Source organism: Pinus tabuliformis, chromosome 2_2 (genome assembly GCF_031772625.1).
Source record: "Pinus tabuliformis cultivar Carrire ecotype Pingquan chromosome 2_2, CPIR1, whole genome shotgun sequence".
Classification (NCBI taxonomy): Eukaryota; Viridiplantae; Streptophyta; class Pinopsida; order Pinales; family Pinaceae; genus Pinus; species Pinus tabuliformis.
Window position 1 is genome coordinate 482,424,653 of NC_142300.1, and position 12,106 is coordinate 482,436,758.

The window sequence follows — 12,106 nt, forward strand, 5'->3', positions numbered from 1 at the left end:
TTTAACCACATCTTTGAAAGAAACTGGGCCTTTGGAGCTAGATCCAGGACATCCTCCAAGTAATCTCATATTAAGGATAATAATCGAATCTCATTCAATTCCACAATCTTGTAGCTTGTTGTGCTCTTACTATAATTTCCCTACTTAAAAAAGGCTTTGGAGGATTGTAGGAATACCCATCAAATTTGTATCTTCCACTTGAGAGTTTGGATCTGATCTCCAGCCCATACTTTCATAGGAGTTGCTTTCTCGTTGATGGATTTAACAAAAATCTGGATAAAATCTTCCATAGGTAGATCTAGTTTATAGCCCTCAAGGTCCCCCTTCACTTTTGATGCCATTTTCCAATGCATAATTGGTGAAGGGATCCTTAAGGACTTATACATATCTATAATTAATGGATTTAGATTTGGTATTTGAGGAATCCTTTCTACATGGTTTTCCTCCAAATCTAGGCCAAAGTAGTAGATCTGAAGACGAGGGGCACAGATCTGATCTCGACAACCTTCTTCTTGGAACTTTTGCTCCCGTATGAACCACTCCTCTACAAACAAATCCACAATGGGAAGATGTAGATCTACAATTGGAGGACTGGATCCACATGAAGTTGTGATCAGATCCACTATGGGAATGTGTAGATCTACGATTACATGATTGAATCTGGATGAAGTTGCCATGTAAGAAATCAGATATTCCAACACCTTCATAAATTCGTCAACTTCATTGAACTCAAAAGAAAGAGTCACGGCCTTTCATCAACATAGGAGATGAAATTGGTCCTTTGACTAGAAAAATCCCCGTCGACGGTGGTCACAAATCGAAACCTGATCTATGTGTCAACCTTACTCCTCTGTGATTTCTTATCACGGGGAGCCCATTCACTAGGGAGATTTGAATATTTGCATCTCCACTTATCCTCTGAGATCAAAGGCATCCCAAGATGAAAATTCATTCCTTCCGCCACAAGAAAACCTTGATCTCCCATCTTCCATCAACTAGTATGATACTAGATACTGTAGTCGGGATCCGTCACTTGCGCTTGGTGCATAGATCAGATTTATAACTCACGACAGTAAATACAAACCTGAAACTAACCCTAAGCACAAATGCCATCACTCCTCTTATCCCTTCCCATAACTCGGTTCCTAAAAATAATTTCATTTTCACTATTTTATTTTTATTAGATATAAATTAATTGATTTATATAAAATTTAGTTTCCACCCAAATTTATAAACCCAAGCTAAACGCAACCTAATTCTTTAATAAAACCAAACCCTTTCATCACACTCTCAATGTCACCATTACAACACACTTTCTCGATTCCTATGTCACTTTTTCTTCGTGTGCGAGTATAACGGCTTAGTCAATAATTAAGTTGTCACATAACATCCCCATTTCACCAAACTTTGGCTCAACGCGAGTCTCCCAATGACTTCCAACTGTTACAAATCATATGGAATATTCACCTAAACTCATCATGCTCTTAAGGCTCAAGCTCTGGGATTTGAAAATCCATGTACGCGAATTTTACTACCATAACCTTTATCATATGTATTTACTGCATTTTATATATACTTAATGTTTATGAATTTATCTCACACCTTTTATTATGTGCATTCGGTGGATTTGATATATAATTTAGTGTTGTTTATATCCATGATGCATGAGACAAAAATTAATAACCTTGGCATGGTGTTGCAAGCGGAGAATAATCAGTTTTCTTATGAATATGATTGTAAGGATAACAATTCTCATACAACATTATTATTTATAAATTAATTAATTTATATAAAGTTTAGTTTTCATAAATTAATTAATTTATATAAAGTTTAGTTTTCATAGAAATTTAAAAACCCGACCTAAACTTAAGATAATTCTTTTATGAAGACCTTGCCATTTCACGAAACTTTGAATGCCACCATTACACCCTGACCTAAACCTAACCTAATTCTTTTATGAAGACCAAGACATTTCACCAAACTCTAAATGCCACCATTACACCACACTTTTTCAAGACTAGGCCATTTCACCAAACTCTAAATGCCACCATTACACCACACTTTTTGGATTTTTATGTAACACTTTTTTGCGTAGTAATATAATAATATAATTAATAAAAATAATTTTTAAGTGTGATTTTTTGGAATTTATTGTTAAATATTTAGTTAAAATTAGATAAAAAAATTTGTAACCAAATTTTGAATGGTAAATATTTGAACTAATTTTTTTAATATATAATTTCAATGAATCCCCAACTTTCTAAACAAATTAAATAAAAAAAATTAACCATAAAACTTTCCTAAAAATCAAACATAAAAATTACTGGTAATTAAATGTTCACCAAACATCCCATTTCACCAAATTCTCACCTAATATCACCATTTCGCCAAGCTTCGTCTCAACCCAAGTCTTCCAATACCTTCCAGCTGTTACAAATTCGCCAAACTTCGTCTCAACCCAAGTCTTCCAATACCTTCCAGCTGTTACAAATCCTATAAATCATTCACCTAAACTAATCACTGCTCCCAACTTTGGGTCAATTGAATCTGTTAATGCTTCCACCCGGTCCATGTGAATATGGACCAATGGTTTTTTGGTGGGGTCAGAGTCCTCTGTATCTACGGACAAAGGAAAGAGCAGCGGCTTTAAGAACGGTGAAGTCCTAGATCGATCATGAAGCCATTCTTCTGATGCTGCGTGTTTGGTGTGGCTTGTGGTCATTGCAACCACAGCAGACCCCAATACTAACTCCTGCACCCATATTTTGCATCATACAGAGGATCGTGCTTATGATAATCTCTATGACCCTACCTGGGTGGAAGTCCCTCATTTCGATTTTTTTTTGTTTGTCTGAGGAAGCTCGTGGATTGACGCGGGCGCGTGGAATAAAAGTAGGGACGTGTAGTCTCTTCTGTCCTTCACAAGGGTGATCAAATCTGATCTAACTGGATAACTATCCAAGTGGGCCGCTTAGCTCAGAGAACATATGCTCCTGGAATGGTCTTTGGTGCAGAAAACTTAATATAAAGGAGTGCTTGATATAGTCTTCATCAATTGGGGTTGCAAGGTACTGTTTCACCTGATAACCTCTGGTTATTCCACTCTTTGAATCTCTCTTGTGACTTTTTGAGAGAGACAATTTCTTTTTCAGGACAAAAAAAGCTAGATATTATATTATAGGAAAGATATAAGAGGCAATATGTTTACAACTGTAGTTGACCCAAAACATTTGATAAAAAAGGATCAGCATGGAAGCATATCTAGATAAAATAACAGGTTCATGCCAGGAAATACAGATCTGGGAGATCCCATTGTATATAAATCCAAAGATCATAGAGGGCGCAAATCATAAGCAGAATCGACTATCTGAAGCAAAATATATACATAAGCAAAAAAAACAGAGGAAGAGGATTCTGCTGAGACAATTTCATAGAGTTGGTAGCTTAAAGCTTCTAGGAATACATGACCTCAACTTTGACCCACTATGGGGTTTTGCAAAATCATTGTCTAGTTGCAGACACCTGTAGTTGATCTAAATTCAACGGGACTAATAATGTTTGAATGGTCTGAGTGGAATTATTTCATCTTCTCTCATTTGCTCGTTGGTTTAGGAATTTGAGACAAATAGCAGGCTCATCTCAACCCTAAATCTGTACTTGTAGATAGCCAATATTGATTTATTGCAACAGGGGAAATAACAGATCTGAAGTTAAGGTGGGAAAATAAGCACAACATACAGATCTGAAGTTAAGGTGGGAAAATAAGCACAACATACAGCTATTGCCAATTTGTGTCAACTTTAAGTCGAAATAGGCCGACTGGTAATAATATATCTGAAGCCCCTATCAATTTGGGTAACTTGACCTTTCACAGATCTAAGTGCAAATAGTCTCACTAGAAGGTCGCTGAAGCCATGCCCAATTTGAGCAGGCTTGAATGACTTACCTAAGTTACGCTTCAGGACGCTTCAGGAGTCACTGGAAATGTCCAAATTTTATTTGCATTCAAACAAGGTACTTGCACATATCCCACATACAATAGGTCAGTTCTCAAAAGTCTCTTGCTTAACAATATTTCTAGGAGACCTTAAAAGAATTAGTGGGTTTGTTTCACTTCAACGATCAGATCTACCAGAAAGCAGCCACAGTGACCTATCTGTGAAGTTATTGGCAATTGCGTGGCGCTATAGCAGTTTGATATTGTATGGACACATAAACCCTAACTGATTTGGCTGCAACCTCAGTTTCATATTGTATGGACACATAAACCCTGACTGGTTTGGCTGGAACCTCACTTTCATATTGTATGGACAGAAACCCTCTAATTTGGCTGGAACCTCACTTTCATATTGTATGGGCAGAAACCCTCTAACTGATTTGGCTGGAACGTCACTTTTATATTGTATGGACACAAACCCTCCAACTGATTTGGATGGAACCAAAGTTTGATATGGCTGAAACCCCACTTTCATATTGTATGGACACAAACCCTCCAACTGATTTGGATGGAACCTCAGTTTGATATGGCTGGAACCTCACTTTCATATTGTATGGACACAAGCCCTCCAACTGATTTGGATGGAACCTCAATTTGATATTGTATGGACAGAAACCCTATAACTGAACCTATGGTCTCATTCTCGGAACTTTCTAGTATTTCCTGGTTCCATTCTAGTAACTTTTTAGGCTTTCCTGGTCAATTATATTGATTGACAGGTGATCTTACTGGACACAGTGTATTTTTTTTATGATTTTAAGTGTCACTTAAAATAATATTGGGAGTTCCATTCTAAATTCTGTGAAAAATACCATTCAATGTGCAGAGGCTTCTGGTATTTGAAATGGATGCATTTTCATTTGAAGAACACCATTCAAACAACCAAATGAACTGATCTTCGGAATTCAGACATCAAAATATCAGAGTATACTTTAACATATAGATACCAGTTGCAAACTTGCAATCTCATGGGAACTCAGTGAGATCGCTGAATTTACGACCCTGGAGCAGTTGCTTAGGCTCTATAAATTATCCATGTGAGTTTGTAGATTAGACATTGCTTTTGGAAAAGAACCCAGTAGCGAATTAAAGCTGAGGTCAGGTATTCTAAGCGGTTTTCACAGTATTCCCAACAAGCTGATGAAATTTTTTTGATAGAAAAAGTGATGGAAATTTTTCAGTGTGCAAGAGGGAGAGGTTGCTTGCCAAGAGATGGCGAAAGGTTACCTTCCATCCCTCATTTTGGGGACATGATAGAAACCGCTATTTTAACGGTGTTTTATTCACCAAATACCATACCATGAGCATATGTTATCTGAGTTTTCAGCGGTCCAATTGGACAGAGATACAGTTGGATCAGATTTGATGGCCTTTTTGAAGGACAAAAAGCCTCCACTTCCGTACGTTTATCACCCACCCCAGCGTCCATCGATTATGTGATTTGGTAAGCTTCCTCTACGGGCTTTCGTTCAGAGCAAATTCAAGATGAAGAGAACTCCTGTGAATCCTGGATTCATGTACATTGATGAACTCCTGTGAAACCTGTGTTTATCATGATGGCATGAAAACTTAGGGAGGATTGAACCATGCAGGGTCGTTTGAGCGGGGTTTCATTTTATCTTGTATAAAAAAGAAATGCCTTCTGGAGCATGGTTACGGTAAATGTTAATTGCAGATTATGATACTTGTTACATATTATATTATATTGGAATTACTTTTGAGTTAAATTGGTTTTATTATAATTAGTTATTTCAAATCAAATAAAACTATCTATATAAATGTTTTTATAATATTTATTAAAGTTTTACTGTAATTAGTTGTTTCAAATAAAATAGAATTATATTATATATATATATATATATATATATATATATTTTTATGATATTTATTAGATTAAATATTTGATAATTATTTGGGTTATTTTTTAAATTTTTTTTTTTAAATAAAGATATTGATGTGATTATATTTTTGGGTTATTTTTTTAACATTATTTTTTAAATAAAGATATTGATGTGATTAATTTTATGGGGAGAGAAAGAAAAGTCCAAAAAAAATTCATGATAGATATATTTTAAAATGTAAATATATTGTAGTTTTGAAGAGAGTGATTCTATGTGTGTCATAAATAATATGAAGTTTATTCATAGTAATAAAAGATATTTATGTAAAATTGATAGTGTGTGATATTAGTGATAAAAAATAAGATTAAATGTGTCTTGTGGTATGGTATTGTTAAAATAGGAAAACTAAAATGTGCTTTCAAATTTCTACATACTAATAGTAGTATGTCAACTACTCAAATTATCTAACACTAATACTAATATGTCAACTAGTCACATTATCTAACACTAATACTAATTGGGTGTGGAAAATCTTGTCCTCTTACAAGAATTATATAGATGGTGAGATGGAAATGAAGATACAACAAAATATGAAAGCCAATCTTTTTCAAACAAAGGGTAGTTTTAGGATAATCATATGGATACCTACACAATAGTGGAGTTTTATGTTGTGACAATAAAAATCGTAATTCCATATATTTTAAAAGAGATTTTCAACCTTTCTGGTTATGTTGAAGTGGTGTAAATGTTTGTTCATAAACATTTATATGTTGGCTCGTTTAACATAAATAAAACAATATGGAGGAGATGTTGTAGTGTCTCTAAATGAGTATAAACATTTTAATGTCTGTTAAATAAAAATTTAGGATAAGGGAGATGTTGTTGTGAGTGTAAACATTTAAATGTCCACTCAATAAAAAAATCCTTCAAAGATTATATAAATCCATATTAGGTTTAGAATTCATATGACAATTCTTTATATCTCATGGTTTAATATAAACAAATAAATCTATACTCGTGTAAATAATTATATTTATCTAGAGTTGTTGCGGACCATAATATAAGCAAGTCTTTCCACCAAAATAGTAATATCTATTTCAACAGTGAAAATTTCATATATAAATGCATATAGAATTAAATAATAATTATTGATTTTTTATTGATTTATATAATTAAAGTACAAAGAAATGATGGTTCACACATAATAATATATATTAATGATTACATGATTATTTTATAACTATTATCACATCATAATTATTTATGATACTATGATAATAAATTTACTATAAGCTAGATATCTTGCATGATACTAGATTAGATATCTTATATCCTATTAAGTTATTCATGTGAGATAAAGATTCTTGTATGTTTGAGAGATGAAGGTGATACATCCCTTATGGAATTTATAAAGAGTACGCCGGGAATAAACTTCAAAATGATAGAAAAACAAGTGAAGGTTGCCATTGAGGACTCGTTTCTATCCAATTTGGCCTTAGTGCAACTTGAGATATGGCTCCAAGTTTAGGTATATGAATAATATAAACAGTTTTAAATATAATATTAAGTTTAATATTAATATTAACATATTGTTATATTAATCCCCAATGGGGGTGTTATTATGGATATGACAGATTCGTAGGACGATGTGCCTTCCACCTTCCAAGTGCATTGTTCATTTAAGGATCGCAAGTTGTTGTAGGCGCCAGCTTGAGGAAGCATGTAGGGGTACAAGTGGACTTGATGTATTTAAGTTTCGTTTCCTATGATGGAGTTGGAGTCTGAAGGAGCAAGTGAGAGTGGAGGCGAGGCCAGGCCCTCGACCTCTAATTGTTGGTTTTCAGTTGCTTTGTTGGTTTATAGTCTATCCTGGTATGAAGTTTCGTTGTTGAAAAGTTGTATTGGTGCCGACAATTACTTTCAAGTGTGTGGCTTAAGTTACAATACCAAGTTGGTGAGAAAGTTATTGCTTATATCTTCTCTAATTTTCCAATTTCTAGTCTTGTGTCATTGGTCTATTTGGTCAACTCAATATTTGTGTTCACTTGTACTGTTATGGTTAGGATTCAAGTCCCTGATCATGTTTAATGGTGGTCGGACAATTTTGTTTCTTTGTGGTATTTTTTTCAAAGACCTAGCTTTTGTAAGGTCCTTAATTATAAAGTATCTGTTGTTATGAGTAAGAGACAGGTCCTCTTGTTGAGATGTTGTCTAACTGTTCTAGGTCTTTGTCTAGATGATGACAGTACATTGATAGTGTTGTGCATATGCAATTATGTATTTCATCAAAGCATAGGTGAGTTTCACTTTTTCAGTGCATTATAGAGTCTTGTGTGTCATGGTTCTCGTAACAAGGTCTTCATTGAGAGAGAATTGATAATTTGGAATAAGATTTGTTACATTTTATAAATGATCTAGACTTATACAGTAAGGCAACATAGTATAGATATAAACATAAACATAGAGGTGCAACCGAAATAAAATTTCATTTCATTAATATCAAAGAACTGAAATATGCTTACATACAAAATGGAAATAAACTAGCTCAGGCAATGGTATGTTATCTATGAAAAGAGATGTGGCGGCTACATGCCTCTGAACTATGTTACAATGAGGCTCAAGGGCCTCTTTTATTATTGAACAAAAAAAAGGAAACCCTAAACAACCAAAACCCTAATCCCATGAGTTGGAACACATTAGGGGAATTTTGAGGTCTAGAATGGGCCTCCTAAGAAAAATGTACAAACAAAATATACTTTATAAGAACCAATAGGATTCAAGATGATGATGTCAACCATGGGGGATGATCCACCATTTTTGGAGTAAAAAAAGTAAAAAGATTAAAAAATAATAAAATAATAAAATTACTTTTTCAACTCGTATTTTCAACTTATCTCCCTAACTTTTTACTCAAATTTCGAGCCGGAGTTCTCATTGGATGCAAAATTTAATTCCTCACCCAAGGAGTACCCATTTTGCAAACTTTCAATGGACAATGCTACACGAAAAATGAGAAATAAATGAAAAAACGTGATTGCAATCACGTTTTTCATGTATTTCTCATTTTTCGTGTAGTAGGGTCCATCGAAAGAATGCATCATGGGTACTCCTTGGCTGATGAATCAAATTTTGCATCCAATGAGTTTTTCCACTCAAAATTTGAGTAAACCCATAGGGAAATAAGTTGAAAATACGAGTTGAAAAAATAGTTTTTTCTTTTTTCCTTCTAAAATTTGATGATGTAATCTAATCTTATTTTATTATTTCTACTATTATTTTATAATTTCCGAAGGAGGCCCATTTTAGACCTCAAAACTCCCAAGAGTTTGTGGGCCCTGTTCGGGTTAGTTGGGAAGCCAACTTCCTGGGTCATAACTTGGTCATATGATCTATGTTTGGTGTGTACGATGCCTCATTAGAAATATATATTAGAGTACTATAGGATTTGCGGTAGGCTCGTGCAAGCACGGGCTTGCTCCGGACCTCAAAATAACACCGTTTAGGGGGTTAAAACAACTCCGGAAGTTCAAAACCTAAAAAATTGCTAAAAATAGTAAATGTTGCTATAATCAAGGAAACTAATGAGACCGACTAAAGGTCTAGGTGTAATAGGCGAGTGGCCACCAATATCCACCTAGATCAATCCTCCCCTCTTAGGACAAAATTGTCCCTATTGCGTGTAGAGCCTCCATGAGGGGAGGAAATTTCTGCTGAACTTGGTCCTTGGTGAACCACTTACCTTGGTGAAGGAGTTGGTCTGCTTTGACAATTTGATATAGTTGGATCCTCTGTTGGCGAGTGTTATTGATCTGTGTTTCCATGATCTTGTCAGTTGTGGCTTGTTCGATGCAACTTGGGTTGAGTTCTGTTGGTGTTAGCTTCTTAGGAACGTCGGATGTTTTCAACAATGGAGGAAAGTATGGTCGCAACCGGTCCACATTGAATATTGGGTGCAGGCCAAGGAAGAGTGGAATGTTGAGCTCAAAGGAATTTTTCCCTATAGCCTTGGTGATGGTGTACGACCCATATCAGAGTGAGTGAAGCTTGTGGTGGGGCCCAACAAGGCGCTCCTTCTACAAATGTAACCAAACTTTGTCACCCACCTGGAACTTGTGTGACACTTGATGTTGATCATGACACTACTTAGCATTGGCTCTGTATAATATGTCATGGACCAACTGGCGGATGTGCTGAATGCGCTCAATGAATTTTTTACCCTAGTCAGCTTCAGACTAGGCATGAGCCAAATCTTCCTGAGTAGCGACAAATGGTATGGCCACATCAATGGGACATAGTGGCTGGAATCCCAATCCCACCTAAAAGGGGTTGTGGCTAGTTGAGCTATGGAGAGCTCTGTTGTAGTTGTGTTGGACATAGGAGATGAATTCATCCCATGTGTATGGGTGCTTCGAGTTGTACATGTGCATAATGTGCATGATCATCCTGTTGACGACCTCTGTTTGGACATCAATTTGGGGGTGGAAGGTCGTGAACTTAGTGAGTTTGGTATCCAACATCGACTAGAGGCTTAACCAAAATGTACTCAAGAACCTACTATGCCGATTGATGAGCACCAGTATTGCAACAAGAATGTTGCAACTCCTGGGGATACCAACTTTACTTCATCAACCCGGGGTTCGTACAAACTTGGAGGTGACAGTGTTGTATACACAAATAGATGTAATGGGTCCACTCTTTGTCACTGTTGAGTTGGGGCGATAGACCACTAGGGTTTCTCAAACCGACCTTCTATTGATTTAGAAGAAGTTTGATTACCAATTGAGAAAGGAGAATTTTACCGTAATTGAGAGGATTGAAATGCTACGTACTGCAGTAATGTTATGTACCTAGGGGGGATAATATGGGGTACCAAGGGAGGTACCCAAGGTAATAATGTAATAATGGGAGGGGCCATAGTAATAAATAAGGTGGTTAACCCATGTCATGTAAGGGACCACAAGTAGTTAATAATAATGTAAGGGGCCCATGGTATTAGTTGATGGTATGAGGAAACCATGGTAATGATACATGGTATTGTATGTATGAGGCCTATATAAAGGCTAGAGACTCCATATGAAGATGAATAGAAGTATTATTGTATGAACATGCATATGGCTTGTGGAGTGTTCTCCTTCCTTAAGGAGTGAATGTATGGTGTTGCCCTACCTTAAGGGTTTGATCAATAAAGAATCATTTCATCTTATTCTTGGGTTTATTTGCATTATCTTATATTTTCGTATTTGATCTATAATATTCTTGGGTTAGATCTACAACAAGTGGTATCAGAGCTCTTTCTTGGGCAAACCGTGGAGAATATTATAGATCAGATACGAAAATATAAGATAATGCAAATAAACCCAAGAATAAGATGAAATGATTCTTTATTGATCAAACCCTTAAGGTAGGGCAACACCATACATTCACTCCTTAAGGAAGGAGAACACTCCACAAGCCATATGCCTGTTCATACAATAATACTTCTCTTCATCTTCATATGGAGTCTCTAGCCTTTATATAGGCCTCATACATACAATACCATGTATCATTACCATGGTTTCCTCATACCATCAACTAATACCATGGGCCCCTTACATTATTATTAACTACTTGTGGTCCCTTACATGACATGGGTTAACCACCTTATTTATTACTATGGCCCCTCCCATTATTACATTATTACCTTGGGTACCTCCCTTGGTACCCCATATTATCCCCCCTAGGTACATAACATTCCACCCCCCTAAACATGTTTCGTCCCCGAAACATGGGAAGAACATAAATAATAAGATCTACTCAAAAGAGTAGTCCACTGATACCATGCACGTGCATCTAACCATCCAAGAGAAAGGTGAACCCTCGATCTCGCTGGTGCCTCGCTCGCTTGAGATGGAAGTTGACCGTGGCCGCTCTTCTGTGTTGATGTGTAGTGGGTGGATCTTCTCTCCTCGCGATCCGTCATGTGACGACTTGGTTTCCATCTTGATGGTTGTCTCGCTGGGTGATGTGGGTGATGATATGTTGAAGTTTTAACCCACGATGGCTTTTGCTTGACTTCACCCTGCTGTGGTGCCTGTTGTGGTGTCTTCTTTGTCAATATGACTTCAACCACTGAGCCCTCCTCTGATGTATCATCACCTATAACCTTTTCTTCTGCCGCCTCTGTTTGTGTTTGATTGTTGATCATCAAAGGCTCATCATCTGATATGTCAGTCCCTTGAACATCTTCAGCCTCCATGTGCTCTACCTGTTTATGGATGGAAATATCCTG

The 12,106-nt window shown here is 36.1% G+C and overlaps 1 long non-coding RNA gene across 1 annotated transcript; it reads left to right on the forward strand.

The window, feature by feature from the left end:
- The first annotated feature begins 2,485 nt into the window (after positions 1–2,485).
- On the forward strand, positions 2,486–5,724 carry LOC149193450 (uncharacterized). Its single transcript, XR_016254452.1, has 2 exons — positions 2,486–3,068; positions 4,824–5,724. It is a non-coding gene; the product is annotated as an uncharacterized LOC149193450 (long non-coding RNA).
- Positions 5,725–12,106: the final 6,382 nt, after the last annotated feature.